Source organism: Panicum hallii, chromosome 3, assembly GCF_002211085.1.
Source record: "Panicum hallii strain FIL2 chromosome 3, PHallii_v3.1, whole genome shotgun sequence".
Lineage (NCBI taxonomy): Eukaryota > Viridiplantae > Streptophyta > Magnoliopsida > Poales > Poaceae > Panicum > Panicum hallii.
The window spans coordinates 27,400,972-27,424,612 of NC_038044.1; positions in this window are offsets into that span (position 1 = coordinate 27,400,972).

The following is a 23,641-nucleotide window of genomic DNA, read 5'->3' on the forward strand; positions in this document are numbered from 1 at the left end:
AAACCAACTCAACATGTTACCCCATGCCATTAGTTAAATAATTAGGGTAACCAACCCTGTTGCTTGATATAACTAGATAAAATAATTAATACCCGATAAATGACTTCCCAGTAGAGAAATAAATAATAAGTGTACAAAGTAAATCATATTTTCGTTGGATTGCAACTTTATCGTGAATTAAAATACAAGAATATGCATTCCTTAACTTATAGCTTTGCATATCATGTAGACTCAACTACTCTCGCCGACGGTTACTATGATGTAATCCCAGATCAGGAACTGGAAGTTTCTGAAGACCCCGGGAACACAGTCGAAGGTCTAACTAAAGCTCCAAACCAAAGTTTGGAAAACTTTGACCCTACTGCCCCCAACCCCATGCAAGAAGGTAAGCCCCGGACATGACCCCTACTTTATTTACACTGCAACCTATATTATTTATATCTATCTATGCATTAAGTTCATAAGGATTGTATGAGATACCCTAGTTGCATTTTCCTAGGAACCAGTGTGTTGAACACTAGCACTTGAGTTCGAATAGCCACTCTGCTAATAGGACCGGTAGAAGTCGGGTGATTTCATATCACTCGCGCGATATAGGAGTTGAAGTGTTTACATTCCTGTAACCACTATAAGGATGACGGACGGGATTTATGTGGAGTATCATGGTTGAGATAACATCCCGTCTATGTTGGTGAATTTGATAAGGTCGCAGTGTGTGGTAGCGGTGGTTAAGCGCTTGAAAGTACTAGCCACATGCCGTGAAATATGGTAAGCGGTAAGCCTATTAACCAATCGGCCCGAGGAGTGGACATACCTCCCACCACTCGTAATTTGGTTTTTCCTGTTACTCGATTCGACGTGTGGGAATACGTGTTGCCGGGCAACCAGGAGTATGGCCGTGTAGTCGCTCTACAGGCATATGTCCTGCACATTGGATGTGCGTATGGTCTTGCAGTCGCTTGTGGTGGCTCTGATCCATGAGTCGGAATGAAAGGCAAACGGTTGCTTCAGAACAATCGTTGGATGTTCCAAGCGTGTGAGTTAGGTTTCCCTTGCAAGGCTGAAATTCGATTCAGGAATCGTCCATTTCTCGCGGAGATTGAGACTGCTTGATCCCTTTTCCACATAGAGTAACAAGAGCAACTTTGTGATTATCAAAGATGATGTTTGGCTAAAGATTCTACCATGCTTGAATAGCTATAGGTGCTTATCTAGAATGAATAATCACATAGAACTTGAAAGCTAAAAGTTGACATTAAGGATCTACTCTTTGTTGCTTTTCAGCTAAAAACTTTACCCAAAACCCGAAAAGCCATCATAAGTCTAGCTATATGGCTAAGTATACCATGAACGAGTAAGCCTTGCTGAGTATTAGAATACTCAGTCTTGCCTTGTGAATTTTTGCTCAGGTAATCCTCCTGACAACCCTGTTCTACCTATGCCATGGCCCTACCCTCTGCCTGATGGTTGGTCCGTGGAGTGGGACCTGTCCCCGGCCAACACAGACCCCTTCGAGTGATATCATGCCAGGGTTAGCATGATATCTGAACTGACGACGTGTACAGTGCCCGTGCTTTAAACTCCGTTGCAAGACTTGAAACTTTAAACGGTTTTTGTAATAATTTCCATCAGTTGGTAACTGATATTACTTTTAAAATGCTCATGTATTGTATCTGCCTGTGATGTAAAAATGTGATGGCTTTTGTATCTCCGGACTCACCTTCGTGCGAGGTACCTTGTTTGATCCTGCATTCGGTGATTTATCGGGACGTTACCCGATAGGCCAAAGGATTATACCTTTTGAAGCATGTTGGAGCCCTCCAGAGTGGACTCGCGTACTTGAGCCGGTGTAATTCAGGTTGGTTCTACCACAGCTGGTATCAGAGCTAACAAGTGTACACTGGAGATATGAGGTGCCTTAAAAATGCTTTTGGTATAAAATTTGACCAACAGAGTATTTTGCAAAACTACGTTGAGTTCGTTAAGGCTTGTGCTTAGTATGTAAAGCCCTAAGGTGATATTTAAGGGAATTAGAGGTGGCTATAATATATATATAACTCTAACTCCTAGCATTACTTTTCTGTCAAAATTAAATTTATGCATAACTCAATTTTACATCCTGTAATGACATCTTCGATGATAAGGTAAGAAGGTAAGGATCCTCAGCTAACTTGGGAGTTAGCCTTCCCGTCGGTGATGCGAACCGAACGCGGTTTCTCAAGCAGTGACCTACTTGAGATGCTGCCAATATATCAACTTCGGTTGATTATATTGGGAGTATATGGTTCGGCGCAGGGTATGGCGATCGCTGTTCATACCCCCGCATTTTGCGGTACCCCCGTGAATACGTTGTTTCGATAACGTATGTTAACGTCTTCTGTACGGCGGTAATTGTACAAATGCTATTTCTATAGTGAACAGTAATGATTGGGGAAGCTTTCATGATATGCTGGCATGAAAGGTTCGTTGGATATATATTGTGGTTTTCTGCAGGTACACTAACCGCGATTACGAAATTAGGATGGATAGAACTTATCGGCTAGTTATTAGTGAGAGACGTATATATTAAGCCACTGAAACTAACCACGTAAGTCCAGAAATATTCGGCAATTGTTTTGGTTGTGAGATGGAATAGTACATGCATGCATAATACGTTAACCAACAAAACGAGTGTTTAAATATGTTGTTTTTCTAAGGGTAGGTAACATGTTGGTTATTCCTAGTATGGTTTCCATAGAATCTTTTAGATGAGTACCTTAAGTATTTTTTTTCCGATTTTCAGTCTTTGCTGTTATCAGAATCGATTATCTCGTTCCATTTACCTTGTGAGTTCTTAGTAGGGTAAACATATCATACCATTTGCATTCTTGTCGCAGATGGCCACTCCTTCGAATGTCTTTTAGGATCATGAAGGGCACCTTCACACGAATGCCTTACATTGGGAAGGTTTTCCTCGTCTTCTGTGGGAATCCTTAAGTCTGTTCCATTACACCGAGCCTCCTCAATATGACGGAGTGGAGTATCGAGAAAAAGGTGTTCCTCGATGCCGGGTTAGGATGACGATTCCTCAACAGCCTTTCCGCTCCCAGTGGCAGCCTATAGAAATTGATGTGGTGGGGTATCGTCTTTTTGATACCATCTGTAACACCCTAATGTAAAATTCCAAGATTTATAATGAATTTAATTTGGCTCCATTAATTTTCTAAAGGTTTATTGTGCTTAGTTTGCATTTGACCTAATTAAATTATACCAAGAATTAAAATTCATTGTAGGAACAACATGATTGTGCATTCATGCTGGTGCATATATTTTATTGGAATGAGTGCACAGGGTTTGAATTCAAAAGTTCATTTGAATTCAAATAGATTTGGGTTTAAAAAGGGTTTAGAAAAGGAAAAGGGAAAGGAAATTAGAGAAGGCAGCCCAGCCTGCCTCCCCTCTTCCCCGTGGGCCGGCCCTCCACCCCCCCCCCCCGCGCAGGCCCACTATCTCCCTCTCTCTTTCTTTCCCCGCTCACCCGGCCCCCTCTCCCTGTGGCCCGCTCTCTTCTTTTCCTCCCCCTCGCGCACAACCAGCTCGGCCCAGCTCGCTCGGCCCAGTTCTTCAGCGCCCCGTTTCCCTCTCCCTCTCTCTGACCGGGCGACCCCACCTGGCAGCGCACCTTTCCCCCTCTCCCTTCTTCCTTGCGCCGCGCTCTGCTTCGCCGGCCACTCCGCCCCGGCCGCTCTCCTGCATCTGGGCCCTCTCTCCCGCGCCGCATCTGACCCGAGCCGCACGCCGGTTCTGCCCCACGCCTAGACCCCTCTAGAAGCCCTCCCGAGCCCCAATTTGGGCGAGCTGCAATGAACCCGCGGGATGCGCGGCATCTGTTGCACGGGTGACCCGCACGCCGAGGCCGCCCCACCCTTCTTAGCCACGGCAGCTCCTTCGCACTCTCCCTCAGCCGCCACTGCACCTCCCAGCTCTCCCCAAACCCTTGCACCACCGTGCCGTCGCTCGAGCCGAGGGTGCGCTGCCACCGATCCGCCCCTGCGCCGCCGCGATTCAACCACGGCGCCACCGATCTTCGACCTCTAGCCACCATCGTAGTTTCCAGGGGTGGTAAGGATCATGCCATGCCCTTTTTCCCTCTCCCTTTCCCTCTGCGCGAGTGTTATCGCTATATTCTGGACGGGCCAGAAGTGGGCCATGGAGCAAGATGGGCTTAGAAGATAAATATAATAAGCTAGTGAATGGGACCTTGTGCGGATGATTAGGGCCAGAAAGGCCGTGTAAATATAGATATAGGCCGTTAAGAGTCGTATCATGTTTGGTTAGGGTTAGTTAAGAAGGACAATTCTACAGACTATAAATATGTACTATGAATAAACAAGAAACAGAATGATTCATCAACAACTCTTGGCGCATCGCCTCCCCTGTTCTAGGGTTTTCATCAGGGGTAGCATCACTCTTACTCGTTTGTTTTATGTGTTGCTCATTCTGAAGCCTTGTAGATGGCGAGTAGCACTAGTTATATTAGCGCGCATAGAGTAACGTTGTCTTCTGTGTATCCCGATCATGCTTTGTTCATCGCTCACGTGTACTTAGTAATCGTCATGTTCGATCATGGATGCGATGGTTGCATCTTGCTTCATCTTTATCAGTAGATCCAATCTGTTATGGCTAGTTTCTATTTATTAGAGATTTGGTTCAATATGTGCATGATTAGGCCTTGCAAACGAGTTGAAAGTTCCGGCAGTATGTTTAGTATCGGGTCGTAGCTTGAATAGAGGTTGCTCTAGGAATTGGCTCTTCGGCTGGTTTTAGGATCTCTGTTTAGATTGTTTGTTCTGATGCTTTTGCATATTCGTTAGGCTCAATTACGTGTAGGATGTTCCGATCGTGCAATGAGGGCTTAGTCATCATGGATTGGGTTAGATTGATATTTATGAAACAAGATTTATTTTGTTGTTAAGCATATATGTATATTGCCTGTTCCAAAGATCCGATCCGGTATTGGCGCAATCGGCTCTTCATAGCCGATACCGGGGAGGAAGTGATGAGCCGATCACGGCTCGGACTGACCTTTACACGTGTCTATGCGTACAGGAATTTGATACATCACACCTTCTTGATTAGGTGCAGGATCAGGTGGCACGCCTAGCGACCTCAAGCCAGGGTGCGCGCCAGATTACTGGGCCGTTGACCGAGGGACAGGGGCCCACCAGCCGTCCCGGAAGCCTCCCGGCACCTCGTGTTGCCTGTCACTGCTCGCCGGCGGGTTTTGACCGACAACACATTCTAGCACGCCCGGTGGGACCCTCTCCATCGACTTCGTCATCATCATCACCATCATCTTCATCGACTTCGTCATCTCCGTCGACTTCGTCAATCGCGGTTAGCGGAATGGCAAGAGACGATCCGATCACCTATGAGGAGCTCTCTGCTGAGCATAAGCAGAGATATGATGAAATCAAGACTCAATTTGAAGCCGATCTCATCGGCTCTTTTGAAAGGACTCGCAACCACGGTGTCAGGTGGAAAGGGTTTTCACCCGAAGGTGCTCTTGACGAAGTAGATCTATCTATCCCATCTGAAGACCGTACCAGAGCTCTGCGGCAGGAAGTGAATTATGCGGTGGCTCACTCATTACACCGACATTCTGAAAGTTTGGTCAATGCTTTCGAGCGTGTAGCTTTGCATGTGGTCCAAGAAATTATGAAGCATCAGCATTGTCCAACTGGGCCTACCTTGGGGAGTCATAAAGGAGAATTTCCATTCCAAACTAGACCACCATTGCCTTATGCGCTCACGGCTACGGAATCACATGGTGCTCCAGCTTATGTGGTTTATAAAGTGGGAGGTGACCCCATGGATCACCAGTTCTTCAACGAGCCACCCAAGGAGATCCCACATGGCTATATGTGTGCGTACATACCGGACAGAAAGCACTTGGAGGGGTTTCCGGAGCCGACGCAGACAAGCAAGCATGGTTGGCAACTTATGCTACCGGGCCAAGTCACGACAGTATGCACTCGGCCCCTGGGTTACAAACAGCAGAGCAAATTAGCGCTATTCTGAAGGATCAGTTTGGCATATTACCAAAGAGGAGAGCGATCGGCTATACCAAGCCGTATCCAAGCGATTATGATTTAATCCCACTGCCTCCCAAGTATCGGCTTCCTGAGTTTACCAAATTCAGTGGGGCAGAAGGTTCTAGTTCTATTGAACATGTAAGCTGATACTTGGCACAATTGGGTATGATCTCTGTATCGGATCCGTTGCGAGTAAGGTTTTTCTCGCAATCGCTCACAGGACCAGCCTTCGGATGGTACACGTCGTTAGGTCCTGACTCTATCCGTACGTGGAAGCATCTGGAAGAACAATTCCACATTCAGTATCATTCAAAAGCTGCAGAAGCAGGAATTGCCGATTTGGCACAGGTACGACAGAAGCGAGGAGAGACCATGGTAGAATTCATTTGACGCTTTAGGGAGATGAAGAACAGATGTTATTCAATACAGATTTTAGAAAAAGAAGCAGTTGAATTGGAATCTATGGGATTATTGAAGCCGATCAGAGATCTGGCTTTTTAATTGGAATTCACCTCTTTGGCGCATCTAGTCCAGAAGCTGACGATGCATGAGCAGCGTCATCCTGAGCTATACCTAGAAAAATTTAAGCGTCAGGTGGCGGTAGCTGATACAGAAGAAGCCGATGACTCCGGGGAAGAGCTAGAAGTGTCAATCGCAGAATGGGCTCGCAATGCAAATCCTGTGCCTTGCAAGTGGGTGAAGCAAACTAGGCCTGCAAAGGGGTTTGAATTTGATGTGGGTAAAGTCGAACAAATTTTCGACTTATTGTTAAAAGAAAAACAAGCCTCCCACGGCGCAGGAGTTGAAAGAAAGATCATATTGTAAGTGGCATGACTCCTTTACCCACGGCACAGGTGATTGCAAGGAGCTCCGTCGGCAAATCCAATCGGCTATTGAGCAGGGCGGATTGATCTTAGGCCAGACCGCCATGAAGGTTGACACTCAGCCTTTCCCTGGTGTGAACATGGTAGAAAATTATGACCGGTTGGCAAGGCGACAGCTAGACTTCGCGCTAGGCATCAACATGGCGGGGGTGGCATCACGCCACCAGGTTAAGAACAAAGATGCTGATCCCAGTGATCGGCCCCAAAAAGAAAGGAAAGGATATGTCACAGAAGAGCAAGTAAGGTATGTGAGGAATCAACGGCCAACTTCTTTTGATCTTCTCAGAAAATATGAATACCAGTATCAGCAGCGCCTTCAGCGGGAATCTGAGGAAGAAGAATATGAGCATCACACTGGAAAGTGCTTGAGGAAGCATGAAGATGCCCGTGATCATTGGCACTGCCCATTTTTCAAGTATTGTTGGGATTCTGGTATGAGCCGGCTGCCTACTATCAGGGATTGCCCAGAGTGTGGACCCATGATGCTAGATGTAAGGGGCTCAGTTTTCCGACGGTTAGGGCCTGTTCTAACCCGGCAAGAGCGGGTTCGATCACCACGAAGGGAAGAGGAAGAGGAGGATAGGTATCATCGCCCACGTTGGTGCCCTAATGGACTTAACCGTTCTCAAAAGCACAGGGTTCAGCGGCTGTGTAGCTTGGAAGAAGCCGAGGCCAAGTATATCGAGTCATTAAGAAAAGCGCGACCGGATCTGGCAGAACAAGTCCATTATGTGTAGGAAAAGGAGTCACGCCCTTCTAGAAAGGAATGGCGGCCCAAGTCAACAAAAGCCGATAAGAAGGTATCGGCTGATACACATATGGTTTTTGTACTTCCTGCAGAATTCCATGCTCAGACCCGCGAAGAGCCATCGGTAGCCCAGCTTGATTTGGAACCACGGCCGGTGATATTCGAAAAGCCACGAGCCAAGAGTTACAAGCACCTGAAAGCTTTATATCTTAAAGGATATATTAACGGTCAGCCCGTTAACAAGATGCTGGTGGATATGGGAGCGGCAGTTAACATCATGCCATACTCAGTTCTGCGCCGTTTGGGGCGGTCCACCGGAGACCTGATCAAGACTAATGTCACGCTAAGTGACTTTAATGGGCAGACTTCAGAAGCTCAGGGCGTCCTCAGTGTAGATCTCACCATCAGAAACAAGAATGTCCCGACCTCGTTCTTCGTCGTTAATAGCAAAAGTACCTATAATGTCTTACTTGGCAGGGACTGGATTCACACTAATTGTTGCATCCCCTCCACTATGCATCAGTGTTTGATCTAATGGGATGGAGACGAGGTGGAAGTGGTTCAGGCAGACGACTCAATTGAAATTTCGCATGCTGCCATCTGGGATGCGAAAGATCAAGAGCCGATTTCAGGGATGAGCTTAGATGGGTGTGATCGCATCGAGGCTACAAAAAATGGAGTAAGGCTGGTCTTATCCACCGGCCATACAGAATAAAGGAGTCGCATGAAATGAGTCATTACAGCGTACTTATGGAGGCCGATTCTTGCAATCGGCCCCAAAAAATTAAAATTTTAATTTCAAGTGTTTTACATAGTCATTATGGGATGGCCTGCGCTGACAGCCGGCTTTATTCTTTTTTTTCAAAACTTGAAAGATAATGGGAAACATGGAGCGGTCGATCTCAACGATCGGCCGAAATTCTTTTTACCATCTTCTTTTTCCATTTACAGCATTGATCTAACGGATGACGGGAAATTAGGATATGGTTTCATGTCGGCTGACGAACTTGAAGAAATAGATATTTGTCCTGGGGATAAGCCACGACCAACGTTCGTAAGTAAGAAGTTACATCCATCCCTACGAGAGCTGATGGTAACTTTATTGAAGGAATATGCCGATTGCTTCGCCTGGGATTATACGGAGATGCCTGGGCTGGATAGGAGCATAGTGGAGCATCGGCTCCCTCTTAAAAGTGGATTTCGACTGTTCCAACAGCGAGCACGCCAGATGAAAGCCGATGCCCTGATTGAAGTGAAAAAAGAAGTAGAAAAGATGTTAGAAGCTGGATTTATCAGGGCTTGCAGGTATGCCGAATGGATCTCAAGCGTTGTACCCGTGCAGAAGAAGGATGGCCGGTGGCGGGTTGCGTGGATTTCAGAGATCTCAATAGGGCTACTCTGAAGGATGAATACCCAATGCCTGTTGCAGAAATATTGATTAATGCGGGTGCTGGTCACAAAATTTTGAGTTTCATGGATGGTAACGCTGGGTATAATCAGATTTTCATGGCCCCTGAAGATATACACAAAACTGCATTCAGAGTGCCTGGAGCGGTGGGCTTGTTCGAGTATGTGGTTATGACTTTCGGTCTGAAAAATGCTGGTGCTACGTATCAGCGTGCCATGAACCACATCTTCCATGATCTGATCAGCAATTTGGTGGAAATTTACATCGATGATGTTGTGGTGAAGTCAGCATCAGTTGAAGGACATCTGGGTGATTTACGACAGGTTCTGGAATGAACTAGAAAGTTCGGGCTCAGGATGAACCGAAAGAAGTGTGCTTTTGGCGTGTCAGCTGGGCAGTTTTTTGGGTTTTCTGGTTCATGAAAGAGAAATCGAGATCGGCTTAAAAAGTCAGGAAGCCGTGTGCATTATGGTGCCACCCACTACCAAGAAGGAGCTCTAGCAACTTATTGGCAAGATTAACTTCGTCAGGAGGTTTATTTCTAATCTATCTGGGCGGATTGAACCTTTTATGGAGTTAGTGAAAATCAAAACCAACGAAGAATTCCGCTGGGGGGGCAGAATAGCGACGGGCATTCGAAGAAATTAAAGAATATTTATTGAGACCGCCTGTGTTGGTGCCACCACGACAAGATAGGCCGTTTTATATATATTTGTCAGTCAGCGACACCTCTATTGCTTCAGTGGTAGTACAATTATATGATGGCAAGGAGAGGGTGGTATTCTACCTCAGCAGAAGATTGCTGGACGCAGAAACAAGGTATTCCGATATGGAGAAGCTCTGCCTTTGCTTATTCTTTACGTGCACCAAGCTTCGCCACATCCTGTTATCGGCTGAGGTAATCATCATTTGCAAATCAAATGTCATAAAACATATGCTATCAGCTCCTGTGTTGAAAGGCCGATTGGGAAAATGGTTGTTTGCATTATCAGAGTTCGATATCCGATATCAACCCACAAAAGCAGTCAAAGGGCAGGCGTTAGCGGATCTCATTACTGAGAGGGTTAATACCAACTTAGCAGCGCTTTCCGTACGAGCTTGGGCTATGTACTTCGACGGATCAGTTTGTGGAGACGGGTGTGGCATCGGCATACTGCTGGTATCACCTCAGGAGGCAACGTATTCTTTCTCTATCAGATTACCTACTACTTGTACCAACAACCTTGCAGAGTATGAGGCGGTGCATAAAGGTATGGAATTGCTTCTGGACGCCAGAGCCGAAGCAGTAGAAGTCTTTGGGGACTCAAAATTGGTAATCTCCCAACTCATAGAAGAATACAGGTGTGAAAGTGAGCTACTATTCCTGTTGTGGGTACAATGCCAGGAACTAATAGCCCAGTTTAGGTATATAAATTTCTATTGGATACCTAGAACTCAGAATGCAGAGGCCAATGACCTGGCGCAACTGGCTTTAGGGTACAAAACCGATGGATTAAATCATCAGGTGTACCTACTGGACCAGGGAGATTGGAGAGCCGATATCTTCAATTACTTGAAGGATTCGGCTCGGGGGACACCCAAGAGGATACGATACAAAGCCATGAGGTATGTCCTGATAGGGGATGATATGTTCTACAGGACCTTGGAGGGGTTGTTGCTTAAATGCCTAGGGCCGGTCGAATCCAATCAGCTCCTGCATGAAGTCCACGAAGGAACGTGTGGGACTCATCAGTCGGCTCACAAGATGAAGTGGCTAATTAGGCGATCAGGGCACTATTGGCCCACCATGTTGGAAGATTGTTTTAAGTATTATAAGGGGTGTCAAGCATGTCAGAGGTTCAGAAAAATCCAGATGGTACCAGCATCCGTGATGAACCCCATTATTAAACCATGGCCGTTCAGAGGCTGGGGCATGGATATGATCTGCAAAATTAATCCTCCATCTAGCAAAAGTCATCAGTTCATTTTGGCTGTCACAGATTATTTCACCAAATGGGTAGAAGCGGTTCCAATGAAATCGGTGGCATCTAGAGATGTTATTCAGTTCATCAAGGAACACGTCATTCATAGATTTGGGATCCCTTAGACCATTACAACAGATGGTGGTTCGGCTATTATTTTAGAGGAATTCAAGAAGTTCGCCACTGATATGGGTATCAAGCTGATTAGATCATCTCCATATTATGCTCAGTCAAATGGACAAGCCGAAGCGTCCAATCAGAGCCTTATCAAGTTGATTAAGAAGAAGATTGATGAATACCCCAGATGCTGGCACGAGGTCTTGTCAGAAGCATTATGGGCATACCGTATATCTTGTCATGGGGCGACAAAAACTTCCCCTTATCACTTGGTCTACGGGCAGGAAGCCGTGTTACCATGGGAAATTACGGTCGGGTCAAGGCGTGTAGAATTCCAGAATGACTTAACAGCTGAAGAATATGGTACTCTGATGAGTGACAATGTAGAGGACCTCACGGAACTCAGACTTTGATCGCTAGAGAAGATCAAGGAGAATAAGGCTAAAGTAGCCCGTGCATATAATAAGAAGGTCAAACTGAAGGAATTTCAAGTAGGAGACCTGGTCTGGGAAGCAGTATTACCATTGGGAACTAAGGACGCGGCATATGGCAAGTGGTCCCCAAATTGGCATGGGCTGTACAGGGTTGACCAAGTCCTACCTGGGAATGCGCACATGCTTGAAGAATTGGATGGCATCAAGTTTCCAGTGGCAGTCAATGGTCAACATCTTAAGAAATACTTCCCAAGTATGTGGGCCGACGAGCAGTGAAGCCGATGGCACCCATCAAGCAATAAGCCGATATGACCAGTAAGCTTAAGCAAGGTGACACGGGCAAAGCCGATGGCGTCTTTGGCAAGAAAAAAAATGAAAAAGGAGGCCGATGCGTGTGATCGGCCCATACATTGACAAGAGGCGTTTCATAAATCGTTAGAACAGCCGATGTAAAACCATCTACTTTAGAAGTTTTTTAAGCAGTTAAACACCATGGGTTACTAAATAGCCGATGAATAACCATCGACTTCAGGGTCACGCCATGTAAATACAAAGTTCATCTTGGGCGGGTTTTCTGGAGGAAATCATTGATGGCAGCGATGGCGTCGAGACGGATGCGATCAACTTCAGCAATCACCGCTTCGTCCTCTTCGTCCGCCCCCGGCACCACTTGTTTGCTCAGGCCGCTCAGCTCGGCCAAGTCCGCCTTCAGTTCGGCAGTCAAGGCCGCTGCCTCCCACTTGGAGCCCGTGATAAGATCCTTTTCTTCCTGAATGCGCTGCTTGGTGGCCCGAACTTTGGCCTCAAGATTTTCTAGTTCTCTCTCCAGGAGATGAAGCCGCTGGGCGGAGGCAGATGCGTCAACCTTGGCGTCGAGTGCGGCTTTCTTCTTGTTGACCGACTGGCACATCTCGGCGATGAGAGTCCTTAGGAGCGATTGAGAGCGCCGAGTCTCAATCCTATGGCGAGCCTCTGCCACCTTTGCTCGAAAAGAAGGGAGGTACCTGGCCGGCAGAAGCTTGACCTGAAGGCTCACAGGGAGTTGGGAGTTGACCTCATCAAGGATTTGTTTCACCGCGCTAGAATCCTGGATCAAGGCATCGATCGGACCCGACAAAAGATTCTTCATGTGGAGAAGTCGATTGGTAGTGCTGGTCGAGTCCAGGGGAGGGTCATTGGCTTCTAGTATGGCCGACCCGATTGATGCAGGATCGAACGCAAGGAGCTCCGAAAGATTCAGATTCCGGAGGAAAAGAGGGTGAGCAAGGCAGTGTGGGAAAAAGACTGAAGTAATTAAAAAAGAATAAGGCATACCTGTCCCGAGAGAGAGGTGGCGATAGCCGATGAAGAAGCAATCGGCTCCTGAGGGTGCATCCCTTCCGAAGGTTGAACGATGACAGTAGAGACCAGAGGAGCCACGTCTCCAGAAGAAGGGGCAACAGCCGATGAAATAGCGGTCGGCTCGGCTAGATGTGTCTCTCGCGCAGGGAGGTTGGCAGTGGCTAAGGCGGTGGATGGTCCTTCCAGAGGGGGGCTAACAGGTGACGCGGTCACGACCGGCTCCTGCAAACCTGGCGAAGCAGCCGGGACGTCAACCGATGCAGAGGGACCCTCCAGGACTGTCGCATCAGGATCACGAAGAGTGATGAGAGCTCTAATGGGCACGTCCACATCCTCCGGCACCTCCAAAGCCAAGCCCTGCTGGCGTGGGGGTTCTTCCCCACTAGAGACATCCACAACGACAGGCTGCAGGGGGAAGGAGCGTAATTAAAGAAGACGGCCATGAACAAAAGGCTGATTATATTTAAAAAAAAAGGGGAAGGTGATCCAAACCTGGTTAGCAACTGGGACTTCTGGGTTAGGAGAAGATGGTGCAGCTTCCTTCCGGATCTTCTTGACGAGGACTTTCCTCGTCTTAGCACGAGCTCAGGGGGGCAACAGCTTCAGAGGATCGCTTCCGCTTGGGGGTCAGCTTGGTAGTGCTCGGCTGGATTTGCATTATGCTCTTCGAAGGAGGAGGTGCATTTTTGCCGAAGAGAACCACAGGGGCAACTGGCAAGAAACAAAAGGGTGACCCATCATCATTCATCGGCTCTGGGCCATTTTCCTACTATAGAAACAAAGAATGAAATCAGAAAGGGTTCAATAAAAGTCAAAAAAGAAACGTTAGTCAAGAGGCAATACCTCTCCGGCGGGAATTTCGTATTCAGAGTGGATCTGCTGCAGCATCGGACCCAGAGCTCTTCGGAAAATGTGAGTTTTCCACATCAACCACCACCCATCAAAATCAACAGCCAAAGAAGTGAAGACAAGATTGACAGGGATAGATAGGGGAAGGTCTGAAAAAAGACTGTAACACCTTTGGGTGGTTACAGCATCAGGGAGATCCACTCTATTTGACATCAGGAAGTGAAGAAGGAAATGAGGTGGTACTTGTCCAAGACCAAGTTGCCGGGCTGCTACAACCGGCTGGTAAAACTCATACCCTGGCTTATGATCCGATTGGAAGTACTCATGCCAACCGGAAGAAGACAAGGCCGAACAATAATGGAGAACAGACGCCTGGTGTCAGCGTCATGAGCGAAATCGGCTAGTCGGAACATGGCTGGGTTCTCAAAGATTTCAGAATCAATATATGGTAGAAAGTTTGGGCTGTCTAGGCCTCGGTAAAAGACTCTAAACCAACGTAAGGCGTCTGGAGGGTTCAATTTCCCGCCGGGAAGACTGTACAAAGCCTGCCCGAAGCTAGTGCATCTAATTTTCCTCCCGCTCAGGTCAGGGAAAGAATTGCCGACTAGAGAAGGGAAGTTGGGGATGAAGCTCTGGAAGTAAAGATGAGCCCATAACTGGATGAACCACCACGGACCACCAGTTCTGAGTTTTTTCTGTGAAAGAAGGCTCGAAGTCATCAGATGAAGGTATCTGTAAATTTCCCCAAGGAATAATTTACCAAGGCCAACAGGGTTACCCTTGGCCAGCTCATAAGCCAGAGGGAGGTAATTTTTGGTTGGAGCAAGTGAAGGGCCACAGAAGAGGAAGTGTTCAAGCCACAAATTTAGAAAGGCCGTATGCTCTTTCTCCGATACAGGACCCTTGCTTTTCTGGTGTTGGCTCAAGTATGCACTCCAGTTAGTACATTCGGCTTTGGAAGACAGTTTGAAGAGGACTACAGAAAGCCTGTAAGCAGAGGGACAAGTCGATGAGATGTCTAAGCCAGTGATCATCATAACATCCAGGAGCGTTGGTGTCATCGGACCATGCCCAAAAAGGAAACAGTTCAAGGCATCGGACCAGAAGTAGCCGATGGTCTTCAGAAGGTTCTCGTCTTTTTCAAGAGGAGAAAGGGATAGAGACAGAGCATCGGCTATCCCGATGGATTCCCATAGAGGCTGATAGGCGTCCGCCATTCTGTTATACCAAACTATCCAACCTTCAGGAGGATTTGGCCAAGCGCGAAGGCTATGCGACCAAGACTCTAGATCTATGTCCTGGCTCACGAAGGGGATTCGATTGGCTTCAGATGAAATCAGATCTATGGGCTTCTCGTAAGAACGAGGCCCGAGGCAGAAAGAATTGGGGGAAGAAGGGTGCGGTAAAAAGATATCGGAAGCCTGAAAAAACCCCAAGGAAACAAGATAGTCGAAGAAGGAGTCATTTAACTATGCAGTAAATTTTATGGTTACTGCATTAAATTAATGGGGGTCAAAGTTTACCTTCAGACCAAAGACGGCGGCGGCGGTGCTCAACGATTCCGCCATCGGGAGCCTCGAATCGAGAATGTAGAGAATAGATCTAGGGTTGGCGGCGCAGGATCGAATGTGCGTCTCAAGGTTCAGAGGAGGATTTTGCGGCTAGGGTTTATGAGCAAAAGAAGCTTGGGAGTTAACCTGGATCCCAGAATCTCCAAAGATCTATTTTGGATTTGAGGTCCGGTAGAGGGTAAAACAAATTGGAAAGTTATTTCGGATCCGGATTGGTATTTTCTAAGGCCGATGCGTTGCCATCGGCTCTTGAGCAGGTTGTTATGTGCAAGAAATTTACTGATACAAAAGAGCATTTCATTCACAGCAAGGCAGCAAGTACAAAAGAGGAGCTAACTGCTCCTTGAAACAACCTAGTGGTGGTGCTACAGCCTACCACCAGTACACGCCTGTGGTCTTGCGGCGCTTGGTCGGCGGGGCAACGCTAGCACCACTATCATCGCTACTGCTGTTGCCGCTGTTGTCACTCCCGCTGCTGTTGCTGGTGAAGCCGTCATCGTCTTCGGCTTCTTCGGTGTCATCGGAAGCTTCGTCTGATGACCTGCCAAAGAGGAAGGTACATGCCATCGGATCTTCTTTGGAGGAGAAGGAATCGGCTCTTTCTTCCGAGGAGAAGTCTTCTTCCCAAGATACATCATCTTCGTCTTCCTCCAGCTCAGCTCCGAAGAGGAGTGCGAGATCCTCACCATCAGTCAGGGATTTATCATCCTCTGACTGGGAATGGAAATCCCATTCCTCTGCATCCCAATGCAGGGGGGCACGGACTTCATAAGCAGCTATTGGATCGTATTCTGGAGTAGGCTCTCGGGAAGATTCGGATTCAAAAGAAATGACGGAGGAGGCAGAAGAAGAAGAAGCCATGGCAAAAGAAAGAAAGGAACGCGATTGTCAATGGCTATGAGAGAAAGATGATTGGGGAAGATGCCGGGGGTAAGTTTATAAAGGTAAACAGAGAGGTGAAGTGAATCGGCACCGTGACGGTTCCCTAGGTGACTGATACAGAGCAGTCACATCCATTGGAAGTTGAAGGGGCGTGACTGTACGGGTCGAAAGCCGAAGGGTCGAGGCGATTTTAAATGGTTGATTTCGGAATTACCATTGCCGAAACCAGGGGGCATGTGTTATCGCCATATTCTGGACGGGCCAGAAGTGGGCCATGGAGCAAGATGGGCTTAGAAGATAATTATAATAAGCTTGCGAATCAGACCTTGTGCGGATGATTGGGGCCAGAAAGGCCGTGTAAATATAGATATAGGCCGTTAAGGGTCGTATCGTGTTGTCTCCCAGCCGACGTCCCTGTGGCGCCCTGTTCCCCATGTATTTATCTTACGCTTCCGCATTCCTTGAACTGATTCTTGATTCAGTTGTAATAAAGATATTCATTTATGATTTATACGCTTTTATTTCGAGATACGTGTTGTGATATCTTGATGATTCTGTTGTATATATGTGTGACTTGATTCTGGCACATATATGATTGCTCGGTTTATGTTCTTATGAATCAGGTGTGACACCATCGAGACTGCTGCTCTGGAGGCTATCAATATCTTCTGCAACCAGCATCCAATGGAGGTTGCTGCATATCCTATTGATCTGTTCCTTGCTATAGACTCCGGTGATCCGGAATGGAACTTCCGGATAAACCATCTTGGTCACTTGTTGGGAGATTTGGCTGAAGAAATGGTCCGTAATATCACCAGGTTCATGAATGTCCAGCACCATTATCAGATTTTGCTGCTTCATAGCATGGGTCAGTTGACTAATGTGGCTCAAAGTCACTATCGGAATGCTGACCGTCAAGTCACTCAGATAGTGGAGCTTCAAGTCTTGGTGACTCAGAAGGATGAGATCATCGCAGCACGAGATGAGACCATCCTTCATCGAGAAGATCAGATCAATGAGAGTGATGCTATCATCACTCAGCGCAATACAATTATGGAGTTCCTTCAGGAACAAATTCATGATCTGATCCTTGAAGCGGATGATGCCCAAGCTCACATTGAAGAACTGCAGCAGCCACCGGTACCTCCCGTTGCACCCCCAATACCTGGAGATGGAGAAGAAGATCCGGAAGAAATTGAGGGAATCTCAGATCTTGACTCCGAGCATGGAGATCCTGAGCCCAATCCCCAGCCAGATTACTCTTCATCTGGCAGTCAGTCTTCTGTAAGCAATTTCGATGATTTTTAGTTGTCAAATCGTCTACTCTCTAGATGTAATTTGTGTAAAGTGTAATAACTTAGGTAGTAAGTAGCTCATTTAGACCTTGTGCCATTTGTTGTATCATAGATGGCCTGTGTATGGATCCTTTTAATGTACGATGTTAAGGACAGCCAGAATCTGTGATGTAATATAAGCTTTGTGTTTCATCACTTTGTTCCAATATCTTTATCCTCTGAAATGAGATGATTGAATGGAATATATACATTGCTTATCTGAATGGTGTACCTTCTAAAATTGGGAGTAAGGCTATATGGTTAATAATGGATATCTCCTTTGTTTCAGATGGTTGGAGCCACGCGCGGAACCCCGGATGGCTTCCAGGCAAATCAGGCCAGCGGTTCTCAACAACAGCCACCGCCATCTCCAAATCTAGCTGAGGTTATGGCTCGGCAGACTGAACTTCTCAATCTGCTGGTACAAGCACAGCAGAACCAACAGCGCCAGCAATCACGAGGAGGTCGTGATGAACCTCAGGTGGCAACTTACCAGGATTTCTTCAGTACCCAGCCCCCGCTGTTTAGCAAAGTGGAGGAGCCTCTCGACGCTGATGCTTGGCTTCGCACTATTGAATCCAAGTTCGCTCTTCTTACAATTCCATGTGCGGACTCTAGCAAGGCTCACTTCGCAGCCCAACAACTATGCGGAGCTGCCCGTATCTGGTGGGATAACTATTGTGCCATGCAAGATGAAGGCCATGTTATCTCCTGGGAAGAGTTTCGGAATGCTTTTCGAGCACATCATATACCTGAAGGACTGATGGAGCGGAAACTGAATGAGTTCTTGGCACTTACTCAAGGCACCCGCACCGTATTACAATATGCACAGGCTTTTAATCACCTGTGTCAGTACGCGGGCTATCACGCAGATAGTGACACGAAGAAGCAGGACCGCTTCCGTCGGGGTTTGAGCACTAAGCTCAAAGAACACCTGAACCTTATAAAGGTAAATACTTTCAGCGAGCTGGTTAACATGGCCCTGACTCAGGAGGATTGTATCACGGCACACCGTGCCGAAAAGAAGTGCAGGGTTTCCACTGGACCCGCGAGCGTTCAACACTCGTGGTATCGATTTGTTTAGAATGCACCGCCCAGAATGCCACAGCGGAATGCTCCATTTGGCAGATTGGTTTTCGGGCCGCCTCAACAACAAGGAGGGTATAGACCTCCCGTACCTCCGCAGCAACCGCAACAATTTGGGAAGCAGCAATTATCGCTGTTTCAATTGCGGAAGTGCGGATCATTTCATCAGAGATTGTCCGCGACCCAAGAAACCTAATCAAGGGCAGAGTTCCAGTCAGGGTAATCAGAACAAGGGCAAGAGGCCGGTGATACAAATCCGGCAAGGGCGAGTTAACTTCACCACCCTTGCAGAACTTCCGGATGGAGCTCCCATTATGTCGGGTACATTCTCTATTCACCACAAACCAGTTGTTATGTTATTTGATTCTGGAGCAACTCATAGTTTTATTAGTAACAACTATGGTACCCGAATAGGACTTGATCTTTGTCCTACCCAGGGGTCATATATGATTTCTACCCCCGGAGGCAAGATCACTTCCAACCAAATGGTTAGAAGTGTGCCAATTCAGTTAGGTAGCAAAGAAATCAAAACTGATTTGGTGTTGCTCAATTTAGAGGGCATTGATGTTATACTTGGGACAAATTGGATGACAGAACATAAGGTATTGCTAGATATCTCTTCCCGAGTTATCGAGATTGATTCACCATATCATAGGGCCACTACCCTCTATCTACCTCAGCAAGAGTATCTGCACTCTTGCACTTATGCCATCACAGATATCAAAGTAAAAGATATTTCTGTAGTCTGTGAGTATCCCGACGTCTTTGCAGACGATTTGCCTGGAATGCCACCAGATAGAGACATCGAGTTTATTATCGAACTTCAACCTGGCACCGCTCCTATTTCAAAGAGGCCGTATCGCATGCCTCCAAATGAATTAGCTGAACTGAGAATCCAACTCCAAGATCTTCTTGACAAGGGTTTTATATGCCCAAGTGCCTCACCTTGGGGTTGTCCGGCTCTCTTTGTAAAGAAGAAGGACAATAGCCTAAGGTTATGTGTCGATTATCATCCACTCAATGCGGTCACTATCAAGAATAAGTACCCTCTTCCCCGCATTGACATTTTGTTCGATCAACTAGCTGGTGCTAAGGTCTTTTCTAAGATTGACTTACGCTCTGGCTATCATCAGACTAAAATCAAGCCTTGTGACATTCCAAAAATGGCTTTCTCAACCAGATATGGATTATATGAATATCTGGTTATGTCATTTGATCTTACTAACGCACCGACATATTTCATGTATCTCATGAATTCAGTCTTTATGCCAGAACTCAATAAATTCGTCGTGGTCTTCATCGACGATATTCTGATATATTCCAAGACTAAAGAAGACCATGCTAATCACATATGTGTCGTTCTTCAACGACTACGTGATCATCGCCTTTACGCCAAATTCTCGAAATGTGAATTCTGGCTAGATAGTGTAAAATTCCTAGGACATACTATCTCTAGTGAGGGCATATCAGTTGATCCAACCAAAGTTAAGGAGGTTATGGATTGGAAGCCTCCAACTTCAGTCCATCAAATCCGAAGTTTCCTTGGATTGGCGGGATATTATCGCCGATTCATTCCAGACTTCTCCAAGATAGCCAAATCTATGACTGAGGTACTTAAGAAAGAGGTTAAATTCCATTGGGATGACAAGTGTGATGAAGCATTCCATACCTTGAGAAAACTTCTAACAACCGCTCCAGTGCTAGCTCAGCCAGATAATACCCAGCCTTTTGATGTCTATTGCGATGCCTCTGGAACTGGCCTTGGTTGTGTTCTGATGCAGAACAACCGGGTCATTGCTTATACATCCCGAGCACTCCGAAATCACGAACAAAACTACCCAACCCACGATCTTGAATTGGCAGCAGTTATTCATGCTCTCAAGATCTGGAGACATCATCTTATGGGCGCCAAGTGTAATATCTACACTGACCATAAGAGCCTCAAATATATCTTTACCCAAGCTGACCTAAATATGAGGCAAAGGCATTGGTTAGAACTGATTAAAGATTACGATCTTGAGGTACACTACCATCCTGGCAAAGCCAATGTGGTTGCGGATGCACTTAGTCGCAAGGCACATTGTCATTGCTTATTCGTAGCAACTTTTAGTGACACTCTCTGCAATCAGATGAGAAAACTCAATCTAGAGATTATCCCTCAAGGTAGTCTAAATCTATTATCTATCGAGTCTACTCTTCAAGATAGAATCATTATGTCGCAATTCCATGATGAAGGTATCAAAATTATCAAATCAAAACTATCTCAGGGAGAAACCAAATATAAGTGTTTCCACACAGATCATCAAGGAGTTCTATGGTTCAACAATCGTATTGTTGTACCTAAAGATCACCAACTTCGTAAACAAATCCTTGATGAAGCCCATCTATCCAAATTCTCTATTCATCCTGGTAGTACAAAATGTATCAAGATCTTCGACAGAATTTTTGGTGGACCAGAATGAAAAGAGAAATTGCTAAATATGTATCCGAGTCTGATACATGCCAGAGAGTCAAAGCCAGCCATCTAAAAGCATCTGGTACACTCCAACCATTACCCATTCTGTCATGGAAGTGGGAAGACATTAGTATGGATTTCATTGTTGGTCTTCCTAACACGTCACAAAAACATGACTCCATATGGGTAATTATTGATAGACTTACTAAAATGGCTCATTTTCTTCCTGTGCATACCACTTACTCTGCTAAGAAGTATGCCGAAGTCTATCTTGATCAAATTGTCCGGTTGCATGGTGTCCCCAAGACCATCATCTCTGATCGAGGGGCTCAATTCATAGCACGCTTCTGGGAACAATTGCAGTCTGCTCTAGGGACCAAACTAATTCAAAGTTTTGCATATCATCCTCAGACTGATGGACAAACTGAGCGAGTCAACCAAATTCTTCAAGACATGCTCCGAGCTTGTAGTATTCCCTATGGTACAAGCTGGTACAAATGTCTTGCCTTGGCCGAATTCTCTTATAACAACAGCTACCAATCTAGTCTTCAAATGGCTCCTTTTGAAGCGTTAATCGGTCAAAGATGTCGAACTCCTTTGAGTTGGTCTGAGACAGGTGAACGCAAAATCTTTGGACCAGATCTAGTCGTCGAAGCCGAAGATAAGGTCAAGGTTATTCAAGCCAACCTTAAAACAGCTCACTCCAGATAGAAAAGTTATGCAGATAGAAGAAGGAAACCTCTGCAGTTCCAAGTAGGAGATTTTGTCTATCTCTGAGTATCTCCTACCAAGGGTGTTCAGCGCTTCGCATAAAAGGGAAGTTAGCACCCCGATATGTCGGACCCTTTGATATCCTTAAAGTCTGTGGCCTAGTAGCTTACAAAATCCGCCTTCCATCTCAAATGGCTGCTATTCACGATGTTTTCCATATCTCTCAGCTTAAGAAATGTATCAAAATACCCACGGAGATCATTGAAACCCGTGCCATTGAGATTGAATCCGATCTATCTTACACTGAACAACCTATCCAAATCCTGGATACCAAGGAGAGAGTCACCAGGAGGAAGAAGATCAAAATGTATAAGATCTTATGGGATCATCACACCGAAGAAGAAGCAACTTAGGAAACAGAATCCTATCTTCAACGAAATTTCCCAAACTTCCTTCACGCTAATCCCCAAGTCTAATTATCCAACTCCATTCTACATCAGAATCTCGGGACGAGATTCTTTTTAGGGGGAAAGACTGTAACATTCAGGTAATTAGAAACATAGACCCTAGATTTTAGTGTGAAATATATATGCTTGCTATGGTAAATGTGAGTAGTACAAAAGACTAGGGGTATAATTGTAATTTCTGTAAAATATAGGTCCTTGAATGTTAATTGGGTGAAATGGAAGATAGCATTAAAACCTAGGATAAAAATAATACTAGGTGTCAAATTTATATTACCATAGGAAGGAAAGTGTAAAAGATAGGTTAAAACCTAAGAAAAATAAGCCTTAAAGTAAAAACAGGGACCTAAGTGTGATTAAAACAAAAATCATAGGGCCTTTTATGTAAAATAGTTGAAGTGTAAAAGTAACTTGTATGTTTACTTAAGGGCTAACATGTAAGAATACAAGTCATCATGACATCCCATGAAAACTTGTAAACATATCCAAAATTTCATCAAATCCACTTTGGTAAGGACAAAAGAATTCAAATTCTATCTTTACTCAAAATTTAATATGTAAAGCTGTAAACTTTGGCTTTTTGAAATTGAATCTTAAAGCAATATTGTAGAGTTTGAAAAACTCTACAACTTTCATTTTGGGCATTTCCTCATTAGATCTTTATATCAGTGCGAAATTTTAGTTTACCGAGAGGTCCTTGGAATTTTTGAGATTTTCAAATAGGCCCCCGGACCCCCTCCCCTCTCTTCTTCCTCCTCGCGCACGTGTTCCTCTGCTCTGCTTCCTGCCGCCGGCAGTCCTTCGCCCCTAGCCGCCGCTCTGCCACCGCCGCCGCGCCACCTCCTGCTGGATCAACTTCCACGTGTCGTCCTCTCCCTGCCCCAGTCCTCTTCCCTCTCCCCGCTGTCCCCGTTTGCGCACGCCACGGCTGCTGGGAGCCCTGCTCGGCCGCCACCTCGCCGTCGCCGTGGAGAGCTCACTGCAGCGTGCCAAGGCCTTATCTCTCACGCGCAACAGCACTACCAAAGCTCCTACATTCTGTTCTCCTGGTTCTTCTGCTAATTCCCGAACCCCAGCTGCAATTTCCACTGCCGCCTCTTCTTCTTCCACTCCGGCGACTCTTGCTCATCGTTGTCACACCCGGTTTAGAAAAGGTAACCGAATGCATCCCATATGTGCGCCAGGATCAAGTTCCGCACATACAGTAGATGTCACAAGCAAATATCCGAACAATGCATTAACGAATAAGAGTATAATAGTACTTTACTACATGACCGACAGTCTTAATCTTAAACGAATAAACAATCGTCGATAAATAGCAG